This window comes from Aegilops tauschii, chromosome 6 (assembly GCF_002575655.3).
Source record: "Aegilops tauschii subsp. strangulata cultivar AL8/78 chromosome 6, Aet v6.0, whole genome shotgun sequence".
Taxonomy (NCBI): domain Eukaryota; kingdom Viridiplantae; phylum Streptophyta; class Magnoliopsida; order Poales; family Poaceae; genus Aegilops; species Aegilops tauschii.
This window is the reverse complement of record NC_053040.3, coordinates 331,057,865-331,070,954: the sequence shown is the minus strand read 5'-3', so window position 1 is coordinate 331,070,954 and position 13,090 is coordinate 331,057,865.

Sequence of the window (13,090 nt, the reverse complement as noted above, 5' to 3'; positions counted from 1 at the left end):
GCGAATCGTGTACGATAAGGCAACTAATACAAATGTTTAGTTTGCCCGCACCGTTTGTGATATTGTCTGACATCGCACACGCTTTGCAAACAGCAACTGTGTGCATGCTTGCACACGTTTCCTTTCTGTGAACCGTCTCGGATTATGGTGCATAGCGCAAACGTTTGTGTTTTACCAACCGTGTGTGCCGTAACAACCTCGAGAGCATAATTTCACCATAATTTATTTGCTGCTTTTTCAAATTGTACTAGATTTGGATTTGGATTTGAATTTGAATGTATGCTACAGCTTTATTCATATCCATCAGGTTCAAACAACCAATGCATTATTTGATTCATAGGTACATATGTTCAAGAATTACATAAGAACCAAATAAAGACTGATGAACCACAGTTGTATACTTGTATTATTAAAGACGGTAAAGAAAGAGGCGAAATATATTCTGGTTGCTGAACAAGGTGAAGCGGAATGCCTATATTGTGCCCTCCTCCATGCAGAAGGCACGCACGACTCTAGTCCAACCCCTTGTGATGGCCGACCGCCCATCCTTCACGGTCTGCATGAAAACATCTACATAATCATCGTGTTTTGGTAGAAATACTTTAACCTTTACATGCCCACCAATCATGTAGTTTGAGAGGTAATCTTGAGTAAACTGCTTTGGCAACCACTGCAAAGGAAAAAGATTCAGACATTGTCATCTAACACAACTCATTATGGCTAGTAAAAAGAAGGCTGCAGAGTTCTTACTTACCATCTTGCAGTTCGCTGTTGTCTTGGATAAAGTATAAACAAATAGTTTAATTGCCATCTTTGGACCCATTTTACTAACAATCTTTATCAGCTTCCTCACTTGATGTTGGTTCATCGATATCTCATTGCCCCATACGCAGAAAGGATCGAAGAGTGGATCTTTACCAATGACATATGTACCTAAAAGCACCAAGTTAATATTAGAAGCTAAACAGCAATTGCACAATGATGTAGTACAACACTCTTTTATAATATGTCTATATACATCTGTATGTGGTAGTCCATTTGAAATCTCTAACAAGACAAATATTTAGGATCGGAGGGAGTATCGTATAACATCCAATATACTCACATATTAGATGAATTAACATCTTATATTATGGGCCGGAAGGAGGTTTCGGCGTCCTGGGAACTGGGGTCCCCAGACTTGCCTGCCTGCAGCCCCCGGCGTGGCTCCACCAGCGGACCCGTGGGGCCCATCTTCACCAACAAACACTCAAGACCCTCGCGAGGCGGGCGACACAAGACCTCCTCGGGAGCGGCCTCACCAGGCTGGCTCGCGAGGGGTGGAGAGATCAAGGCAAGGGACACCTCGCGAGGTTCCAGTGACGCAAGCCATGACGACTGGAGCCAGACGGGCGCCAGCGCGCGTAGTGTCCTCATTTCCTCTTTGGTGCTAAAGGGGCAAGCGCAGGCGAGGAGTCCCGAGGCATCAGGCAAAGGTTTCCATATCGGTGCAATGAGACCAAGACCAGCAGGACGGCAAGACGAAGGTCACCGTGGAGCCCAAGACGGCGTCACCACCAGAGCCTTTGGCAGGCGAAGACTACTTTTGTCAGGATAGCTTGTACTAGCTGTCCCCCTTCAAACTGGATGTTGTGGCATCCCTTCCCGCTCAATATTTGGGAAGAGGACCAAGGCCTCTATAAATAGGACTAGCCACCACAGTAGGAAGGGGGGAACTCATCTTGGACTAGAGGATCGAAACCTTCACCAGCCCACCAAGCACTAGAACACCTCTCCTCAGGAGGCTGTTCTTCCCTTGTAACTGTTCATCCCCAGCCCGAGAGGCAATCCACCACACCACACTGGAGTAGGGTATTACACCACATCGGTGACCCGAACCAGTATAAATCTCGTGTCTCTTGTGTTGCGGGTTCGTCGAGTTAAGCTTTGAGATCGCGGTGAGGCGGAGGGCGTGACTAGGTAGGGGGAAATCCTCATGCGCACCCCAGTGTTCGAACCTCAAGGGTTTTGCCAGGACCCAAAATCCGACATTTGGGGCACCAGGTAGGGGTGCCCCGGAGCTTTCCTTCCACCAGTTGATCCGCGGACACTCCGCGGCTCCGATGTCCGGTGACCCGAGGACCAACGCCGACCGCTGGGCAGCTTGGCCAGCCCGGGCGGCCCCGTCCGCCCAAGAAGACCTCAACCCCGAGCCTCAGGCAGCACGTGCACCGCCAAACGCCGCGGGGCGCGGGCGGCGCAGTCACACGCCGTCCGCCCTTACTCCATGAAAAGCACGGGTAGCCGCAAGGGCCTCAAGCCATGCTGCGGCCACGGCGCCGCACACCCGACGGGAACAAGCAAACATGAGGGCCGCGCTCACGGTCGCTCGGGAGCTGCTCCGATGCCGGCTGATGGAAAGCGGACGGGATGCGTTGCTGGAACGCGTCGCCGAGCTCTTGGATGCCGCGGCATCGGGGGCACCGCCCTTCTGCTCCCAGCTTACGCCCCAGGCCGCGGCCGGATCACATGGCGGGCCTCACCACGCCCGCACACCCCCGGGTGCACCCAGAGGCTTCATCGACGCCGGCACGCCCAATCGCACCCGCGCCACCTCCGACAAGCGCAGGCATGAGCGTCGCCACCTACGGCCCCGGCGGAATGCCGCCCTACCATCCTCAGGGCGGTGCGCTGGGCCGGGCAATGTGGAGCGTGGGGCACTTCGGTGAGGTCTTTGAGGCGACGGCCTCAGAGGCCTACGTGCCCCGCATGGTGGACCAGGAGTACCCGATGGAAGACGACCCTGGCTCGTTCCTCGAACCAGGCTGGGAGGAGGAGGCGCTAGAAGCTGAGGCCTTCCAGGAGCCTCCCGGGAACCTCGCCGACCGTGCCGGCGACAACAGCTACAGGGTACCGCTAATCTCTCAGGAGCAAGCTTACGCTAACCATGGGTCGCAGGAGGATCAGGTCACAGCGATGGATGGCGGCCCCAGCTCGACGGCCTCCCTTCCGCCAGGAGGAGCGCACTGGGGGATGCAGGGGAGGGGCCGGGAGCAAGGCCCCTCCCCATGCCACATGGAGCAGGGCGCGCCCCGGAGGTAGGCCCTCTGCCAGGGAGGCGCTGGTGAGCCTTCCCCCGGCAGAGGACCTGTGGTCGCCGAGGGTGCCGCTGGCGTCCCCTTTGCCCCTTGGTGTCGTCCTGGTTTCCGGACGCCTCCAATGGTGGTCGAGGGTGGCGCAAGGCGGGGCCCTCGTCTGGCGATATGAAGTAAGGCTCACGCCTGTGAAGGTCTCCGCTCGTGACACTCTCACGTAATAATGAGTGGGGCTGTACACGCCCCGGAGTCGCAGGAGTGCCGCCCTCGGGCCTCGGGGGCTCCCTCCCACGTCCTAGTGGCAGCACTTAGCTCCGTGCTGGTGAGAAGACGAGAAGACTAGACTAGGCGCCGGACGCGGCCATTTGCTTTTCAACCTCTTTTTTGTAGCCCTATTTTCTGGCTTTGGATTTAAGTTTGAAGCTGAATTTTCATTGTTGTGCGCGGGGGGTGCCTTTTCTCGTTCACGCAATTTCTTGCAATCTGGTTCTTTACCTTGATTTGGAGTTCACACTCGTTGCCTCCCCTCGCAAGCCCCTCGTGAGCGGGGGCTGGGTATAGCGCGCGTTGCGCTCATGTCCTGCCATCGTTGGCGCTTGCTTCCCGCGAGGCCCTCTCGGGCGGATCGGCAGGCTCCTCAGAAACTCCCAACCTCACGAGCCAGTTCAGGACCTGTCCTGGCTAAGGTAAACCACGACAGCAAACTCGCAGCAGGGCTCACGGGCTCATGAAGATACATATCCAGCTTGGCCTAAAAAATAGAGGCAGTAATCTGTTTACATGAGGGGCTTCCCCTCCCAAAATGCTCTTACAACCTCCAGGGTCGTGCCCGAGTTTTCGCATGCAGGATAAACAACAGGGAAGCACGGGTTCAATCGGACATGTCGCTCACAGCGTCCCCCGGGTCACCTTCAGACGTGTCACTGGCGTCGCCGTCACCATCACCGGCGCCGCCCTCGCCGTCGTCAACCACATCGCCTTCATCCGCCGCGACCACCACCGCATCGTCATCGGAAGTGAAGGCCCTGACCAGTGCATCCACATTGTCTTCCACCCATCACGCCAGGTCACCCCGGATGGCCTCGGGTATGGGAGCAATGGCAGCGTCAAAATCGAAGTTGGGATAAGTGTTCTGGAGGTGGCTGAAGACGCGGGAGAACGCGCGCCCGAGCAGGACATGGCCTCTCTTCAACAAGCTGGCGAGCCCTCTCGGATCGGTTCTCCAGACGCGTCACCACGTCGGTAAAGAAGCGGAGGTGACTGGCATAATCGTTCGCGTGGGGATAAGGGGCATTTTTGTCACAGATTAGCTCAGCGCAGTGTTGGCCCTGTTCCTGAGGTCTTGGAGCATGGGGGCGTGCACGCGCTCCAACGTCCGCCGTTGAAGCACTTCCTCCATGCTCTATTGCGCGAAGGACTCGGCGTTGGCGGCTCGCTGCTGAAGAGAAAGCAGCTCGGCGCGGGCGGAGGCCAGCTTAGCCTGCGTCGAGACCTGGGCGGCCACAGCGGCCTTCTCGCGTTGCTCCACCTCAGCCAACTCTGTCCTGAGGGCAGTAGTCCGACCCACGGCTTCGGCTTGCACAAGCTCCAGCTTCAGGTCGTACATGCCGACAAGATCCGCGCGCGCCTTGGCCACCCTGCTCTCGTCCTCCTTCTGGATCCTCGCCTCGCGCACGTTAGCGGCATCCTCCGCTTGGGCAACCTAGCGCTCCCTCGTCTCCAACCTCTCAAGCTCGAGGCTGCGCTCCATGGCTTCCAGCGCTAGCGATTCCTCGCGCTTCAGGATCTCTTCCTCCTCGGCAGGCATCCCCGTCATCAACGCAAGGGCGGCCTTGCGCCTTTCCACCTGCTGCTCCAAGGAGGCGCTCCAGGCTTGGAGCTCCCACGCGCGTTTCTCTGCGACCTCGCGGCGACGGTCAGCTTCTCGGGCCTCTTCCAGGGCACGAGTGCAGTCCTCACGCGAGGCCGCAAGGGACACCTCGGCCTTCGCATTATCAAGCTCGTGCTAGTGGCGCCCGAGGTTGATGGCCACCTTCAGTTTATGCCGCTCCTCCATCAGCCAAAGACCCTGGGCCTTGAGGCGCGCGTCTACATCCACGAGTTCTTTGCCAAGCCGGCTCATCGTGCCCATCGCCTCCTGAAAAATCTCGTGGTGGACGACGCTGCGTTGATGCGCAAGCTCATGCGCGCGACCGATCCCGTCCTCCGCGGCGGGGATTACAGACGGGACCCGAAGCGGCTCGCCCCCTTTCAGCAGTTGGCTAGGGGCTGGTGCCCCCCGGTTGCCGACTGGGCTTCGGCGGGAGCCCAATTAAGCCGAGGCCCGCTGCTCGAAGGGGGAGCCAAGATTGAAGCCATCCAGCCGCCGTCCACAACCAGAGGAGGAGGCCTTGGCACGCTCGCCGCACCTCCGGTGAGGCCACGAAGAAGAGACGGCAGGAGCGAGGGTTCGAGACGCCAAGCAGGCGTGTCTGTCTCTCCGGCCGACCTCGCGCCAGGGGTGGCATGCTGGCTCGGGACGCTCAAGGCCAGTGGGAGACTCGGGGCAGGAGGAGTTTGCTTCCTGAGAGGCTTCACGACTTTAGCAGAAGGGATCCTAAAAGGCCACCGTCAGGAAGGGAAGCAGCACTCAAGGGATCACAAAGATAAGGTACTTACTCATCTATGGCGATGTACTTCCTTTGCTTCAATGGCCGGAGGGCACCACCGCTGCGGCCTGGGGACCTCTTCCTCTTGCGGAGTGCTTCAAAGTCCACGCGAAGCCTGCCGAAGCACTGGAAGTGGTGGCTAGAACAGGGCGCGACTGGAGAAGCGCCCAAGGAGACGACCTCAGGGGCGCCGAGCTGGGAAGAGTTGTCGGGCTCTGCCTCGCGATGGCTCACGGAGGCCTCGGGAACTTTAGCCTTAGGAGTGGCGAGTTGCATCGCCCCCTCGACTGCCGCTCCAAGGCAAGGGTCACGGGTTCCTAAGGATGGCGCCTCAGGAGCCTCGGGCAGCGTCGGCACCTCGGGAGCCTCGGGCAGTGTCGGCACCTCGGCACCAGCGCACCTGGCCTCCAACAGTACTTGCCCCCTGCGTCCACTCTTGGGGCAAGTTCGGCGCCGGTGACAAGGACAGGAACCACGATTACGGGGTTCTCACGAGGCCACACAAGGCCGACTGGACGCAGCCCCCATTCATCGAAGGAGGGCATCTGCCCCGCGAACTCCACCCTGTTCGAGCAGCTGTACAAGCAACAACCCACCTGCGGCAAATCACCTGGCGAGGGGTCACCGGACAAGACTTTGAGCACCGTTCTTCGTGCCTCGGCAGGAAGCCCCGACTCCTGAAGCCTCATGCAATCCTGCTCGCCGGTCAGGGCCCACATCGGCTGGGAATGGCGCTGGAGTGGGGCGATGTGGCATCGGAGATAGTCCTTCATCACCTTGGGCGCGGTCACACCAAGGTCCTTCAGCCTCCTCAGCTGGAGCTAGACGAAAGCAAGACGGGAGCTCACGAGCTCCTCGTGACCCCAGCCGGAGCTGGGAACGGCGGGTGACGACGGAGGCGAGCGCAGGGGGCTGAGTACTTCGACATCAACATACACCCACAGCGTCCGAAACTCGCTCGTAGACGGCGAGAGATCGAAGTCAATCCCCGAGCCGGCTGTCGCCGCCACGGCCTAGAAGCTCAGGCACCCCGAGCACTGCCGGGGATCGGTCAGGTGCAGCAAGAAGAAATGGCGCAAGAGGCCATAGAAGGAGCAATGCCCACCATGGCCTCGCAGACGAAGGCGAAGACAGCGAGAAGGGCAATGGATTGGGGATCAAGGTGCAGCATATGGATCTGATAATGGGAAAGCACGGCATCGAAGAAGGCGGAGAAGGGAGGAACCAGGCCAGCCCACAGGGCGTCGATGACGAACTGGACCTCGATGGTCGTCCTATCAATGGTGGCTTGGGATGCAGGCCAGGCCACCGTCCCTCCCCATTCGTTGAAGCTAGTAGTGAGCGCAGGGCGTACCTTATCCATGGCCTCCTGGTTGAGCACCCGCGATCGGCCGACGGCGGGCCCGACGGCCGGAGGTGGGCTGGCTGAGGACAGGGGCTTCTTCCCTTTCACCATCCGGTTCGGCACCATGGCGATAGAAGGGACTGAGCTCGAGTCAAATTGGAAGAGGAAGCAGAGGTACGAGGAAGCGAAGAAGTTGGGGAGTGCGTTGCCAGCAATGGGGAAATAACTGTGTCGGATGCTGTGGCCGCCTAGCCAGGCGGATTTCAAGGCGGCGTGGGGAAGCGGGGCCGCCCACGTCCCGTCAATCGCCACGCGTCGACCAAGGCCGCAGGCTGTTGGGGCTCGCGGCGCTACACACTTGCCCTTTCTCTTCACCTCGAAGCCAAGTCCGTGCGCGCATTGGGCCCGGGGGCTACTATCGGCGTCCTGGGAACTGGGGTCCCCAGACTTGCCTGCCTGCGGCCCCTGGCGTGGCTCCACCAGCGGACCCGTGCGGCCCATCTTCACCAACAGACACTGAAGAATGTCGCGAGGGGCCAGGCCTCGCGAGGCGGGCAACACAAGACCTCCTCGGGACCAGCCTCACCAGGCTGGCTCGCGAGGGGCAGAGAGATCAAGGCAAGGGACACCTCGCGAAGTTCCAGCGACGCAAGCCATGACGACTGGAGCCAGACGGGCGCCAGCGCGCGTAGTGTCCTCATTTCCTCTTTGGTGCTAAAGGGGCAAGTGCAGGCGAGGAGTCCCGAGGCATCAGGCAAAGGTTTCCATATCGGTGCAACAAGACCAAGACCAGCAGGACGGCAGGACGGAGGTCACCGTGGAGCCCAAGACGGCGTCACCACCAGAGCCTTTGGCAGGCGAAGACTACTTTTGTCAGGATAGCTTGTACTAGCTGTCCCCCTTCAAACTGGCCATTGTGGCATCCCTTCCCGCTCAATATTTGGGAAGAGGACCAAGGCCTCTATAAATAGGACTAGCCACCATAGTAGGAAGGGGGGGAACTCATCTTGGACTAGAGGATCGAAACCTTCACCAGCCCACCAAGCACTAGAACACCTCTCCTCAGGAGGCTGTTCTTCCCTTGTAACTGTTCATCCCCAGCCCGAGAGGCAATCCACCACACCACACTGGAGTAGGGTATTACACCACATCGGTGGCCCAAACCAGTATAAATCTCGTGTCTCTTGTGTTGCGGGTTCGTCGAGTTAAGCTTTGAGACCGCGGTGAGGCGGAGGGCGTGATTAGGTAGGGGAAAATCTTCATGCGCACCCCAGTGTTCGAACCTCAAGGGTTTTGCCGGGACCCGAAATCCGACAGAGTTTAGTGCATTCTTACAAATTATCGGCTGATTAACTGCTGCTGTATCCACGGGTTACTGAAAGTGCAACTATCCCTGGGTGGTTTTGGTAATTACTAACAACATATAGCTCATTGAAGTAATGCTACTTCAAGATGACTATTTCAGGAAGTTCAATGATTGGCATGGCATGGATTAGGAATGTGGACCCCTCAAAATGCTAAGGACACATATTGGCCCAAGCTCAAGACTCTACATTTTCATTTTAGTGATCCAAGATCACATTGAGTCCATAGGAAAAGCCAATACTATTAAAAGGGGATGAGGTGTTGCTTAATGGCTTGCTTGCTCAAAATGCCTAGTGATAAGCTCCAAAAGCCCTCAACCACTTTCTCATATCCACATATGTCCCAAACCAAAAGTCAAACTCGGCCCTACTGATTTGATCTATCCGGCACCACCGAGTTCATTTGACATAGCCACTGCCAGAAACCCTAGTCACTTCGTTCTCACCGATAGGGATCTCGGTTTGACCGAGATGGGATTGCAAACTCTCTGTTTCCCTTCGTAACATTTAAGTCCAACCGAGATGAGCGATCGGTCCCACCGATTTCGCAATGCAAACTCTCTGTTTCCCCTTCGTAACATTTCAGTCTCACCAAAATGAGTGAATCGGTCCCACCGAGTTTGCCTGACCAACTCTCTGTTTGCCTATTACAGAAATCGGTCCTACCGAGTTTATGTGATCGGTCTCACCAAGCTTACGTTATGCCCTAACCCTAATGAAATCGGTCCCACCAAGTCAACATGTCGGTCCCACCAAAAATCCTAACGTTCACATTTTGAACTGAATCGGTCTGACCGAGTTTTCTGATTCGGTCCCACCGAGTTTGGTGAATTGTGTGTAACGGTTAGATTTTGTGTGGAGACTATATATACCCCTCCACCCACTCTTCATTCGTAGAGAGAGCCATCAGAACATGCCTACACTTCCAGCATACATTTTCTGAGAGAGAACCACCTACTCATGTGTTGAGACCAAGATATTCCATTCCAACCACAAGAATCTTGATCTCTAGCCTTCCCCAAGTTGCTTTCCACTCAAATCATCTTTCCACCAAATCCAAATCCGTGAGAGAGAGTTGAGTGTTGGGGAGACTATCATTTGAAGCACAAGAGCAAGGAGTTCATCATCAACACACCATCTATTACCTTTTGGAGAGTGGTGTCTCCTAGATTGGTTAGGTGTCACTAGGGAGCCTCCGTCAAGATTGTGGAGTTGAACCAAAGAGTTTGTACGGGCAAGGAGATCGCCTACTTTGTGAAGATATACCCTAGTGAGGCAAGTCCTTCGTGGGCCATGGCTATGGTGGGATAGACAAGGTTACTTCTTCATGGACCCTTCGTGGGTGGAGCCCTCCGTGGACTTGCGCAACCGTTACCCTTCGTGGGTTGAAGTCTCCATCAACGTGGATGTATGATAGCACCACCTATCGGAACCACGGGAAAAAATCTCCGCGTCTACATTGCGTTTGCCCTCTCCAAACTCCTCCCTTTACCTTCATACACAATGTTTTACATTCCGCTGCTATACTCTTAGACTTGCATGTGTAGGTTGATTGCTTGACTGGTGCTAAGTTGATAAAATCTGCCAAGAGTTAAAATTGGGAAAAGGCTAGATTTTTATTTGGTCAAGTAGTCTAATCACCCCCCCCCTCTAGACATACTTTAGATCCTACAAGTGGTATCAGAGCTTTGGTCTCCATTTGCCTTGATTTCCATAGCATTTGGTGATCATGGCCTTGGTTTCACAACCTAGGAGAGTATGGCGTCTAGCGAGGGAAATTACCACTGTAGAGGTCCTTACTTTGATGGTACTAATTTTGCTAGTTGGAAGCATAAGGTGAAAATGCATATTCTTGGACATAAGCCCGCCATTTGGGCTATTGTGTGTATTGGCTTGCAAGGTGAATTCTTTGATGGGAGAGAACCAAACCGTGAAGCTACCGCGGAAGAGTTGAAGATGCTGCAATACAATGCTCAAGCTTGCGATATCCTCTTCAAGGGATTGTGCCCCGAAGAATTCAACAAAATCAGCCGTCTTGAGAATGCCAAGGAAATTTGGGATACTTTGATTGATATGCACGAGGGTACCGACTCCGTCAAGGAATCCAAATTGGATGTGCTTCAAAGTCAACTTGACAAGTTCAAAATGAAAGATGGTGAAGGTGTCGCTGAAATGTACTCTAGGCTTGCTCTCATCACAAATGAGATTGCCCAAAAGGAGAAGTAGAAGAGAAGAATCACCACCAAGAGAGAGAAGGAGTAGAGAGGATCGTTATGAACGAAGAAACTCTCGGAGAAGCAAGGATTCAGAAAGGAAGGACAAATCATCAAAGAGCTATACAAAATGAAGACATCAAGCTCATGTTGGTGAATGGGTATCCGGCTCCGACTTCGACCATCACTCCAAAAGAAGTTATCACTCCGACTCCGGATATACTCAAGATGAAGGTGTTGTCGGTCTAGCACTTGTGTCAACCAACTCCTACGACATATTTGACTCACCAAATGAAGGAATTGGAAGATGCTTCATGGCTAAAGGCCCAAAGGTATCACACACCGATTACGTTGATTTCAATACTGATGAAGATGACTTGATGGGTGATGATGATTTACCTATTGACAACTCTAGTGATGAAAACTATGATGAACTTGCTATTAATCATGCTAATGAAGATAAAACGAATGATGATGATAAGAAGGAGATTGAGCGTCTAACTAAAGAACTAACCACTCTTAAGTTAGCTCATGAAACTACCTTGGAAGATCATCGAGAACTTTTAAAGACTCATGAAAAGTTACGCTTTGAAAAGCTCAACCTTGAGCAAGAGCATGGGTTCTTAAAAGTAATCAATGATAATCTTCGCAAGAAAAGTTCTTCTTACATTGCCAAGCGTTTACTCTTGTCTACTTACATGCCACAAGTTAAATCTAGCAACAAGAGCAAGAAAGATTCTTCCTCTAGTAGTAACAATAGTCATGTCAAATCCAATGTTGTTGCATCTAGTAGTTCTCTTGATTCCACTAATGATTCTCTTAGCCAAGTTACACTTGAGCAAGAAAATAGCTTATTGAAGGGAATTATTGAGAAAGGTGTTTACAAGAGCCTTGCCGGGAGTAAGCAATTTGAGGAAATTGTACGCAAGCAAGGGAGGCACGGGAAGAATCAAGGTGTTGGTTTTGAACGAAAGTTCAATGCCAATGGAGTTGAGTGGGAAGAAGATCAATACCCCAAGACAAAGTTTGTTCCTCAAAAAGATAAGTACGATCCTACTTCTTTCCAAGGGACACAAGCTCAAGATGATCTTCCACCACAAGACCACAAGCAAAAGGGCAAGGGCAAGCTTCAAGAGGAGATTTATGCATTTGAAGAAGCTCCTAAGGCCTTGGTCAAGTGGGTTCCCAAGACTACATCAAGTACGACTACAACTCCAAGGATTCCCATCAAGATGATGTGGATCCCGAAGAAGAAGAACTAGAGAGTTCTTGAGGGTGGCTCCGCCAACATACTTCACTCATATCATCTTGGCAAGGACAAGTGCAAACAACTTCCACATCTTGCACTAGTTCAAGGAGTCACAAACCTTCTTGTTGGTAAGACAAGGGACAAGGTAACCTAATGCTTTCATGGACATCATCTATGTGTACATCACTCTATGTCTATGGATATCCTTGTTTGTTCCTTGTGGGACTAACCCGTGTAGGTATTGAAAGTGCAACTCACTCCAATGGATTGCTCCAAATGATCTACATCAACATTGAGCATCCACATCTTCAACATCTACATGAAGTCATCATCGACAAAACCCAAGGTTAGTTCATCCCTCCTAAGGGGGATATCACATCTAGGGGGAGCTTTACTCTAATCAATTGAGCTAAAGCAACTCTGATGGTGTGAACACAACAATGCTTTATGTAAAAGTGGCAACCCCACTTGTGCTTAAACGATGAGTATGACCTATGATAAAATGTTCTCATTTGACTCTAAGTCAATATACTCATATATAGATGACCTAGTCATCGCCAATTGCTTGATAGATGCTAGAGTGTTTGTGCGTGCTTTGTCACATATTTCATTTGCCATTTTATTGTGTGAGCATGTTGATTGCATATTTTACTCATTCGAGGACATCCATTTGTTGCTTTGATTGTTCGGTTTTTTCCTCTTTTACCAAATGGATGGACAAGACTGCCTAAGAACCTCCTCTAGCTATCTATGATTTTCTCGTCTCAAACTCTATTCATGCTACATCACAAAGTTTGATCAAGTTAGTTTCGAACCACTGTGTGTGAGGAGCACTCGGAGTCCCCGATTCGTCATAAACTTAAACTTCCAAAACCTCTCTCTGCATTTCGGTATGACCGATCCAGCCACTTCGGTCACACCGAGTTCACTGAGTTGATCTAGGTTTTCAATCTCGGTGCAACTGATTTGAACTTTTCGGCCACACCGAGGTGCAGTAACCGCTTGCGATCCTGCATCTCGGTGCCACCAAGTTGTTCCACTCGGTCACACCGACAGGGTCAGGATATATATACCCACGGGTGAGATTTTGGAAATTTCTTCACAACCCTCCATCCCGCGCGTATCCTGCTCTGCCGCCTCGGGTCTCCGGATCGTCTTCTCGTTGCCAGCGACCTCCCGCCGCTGGTTTCCATTGCC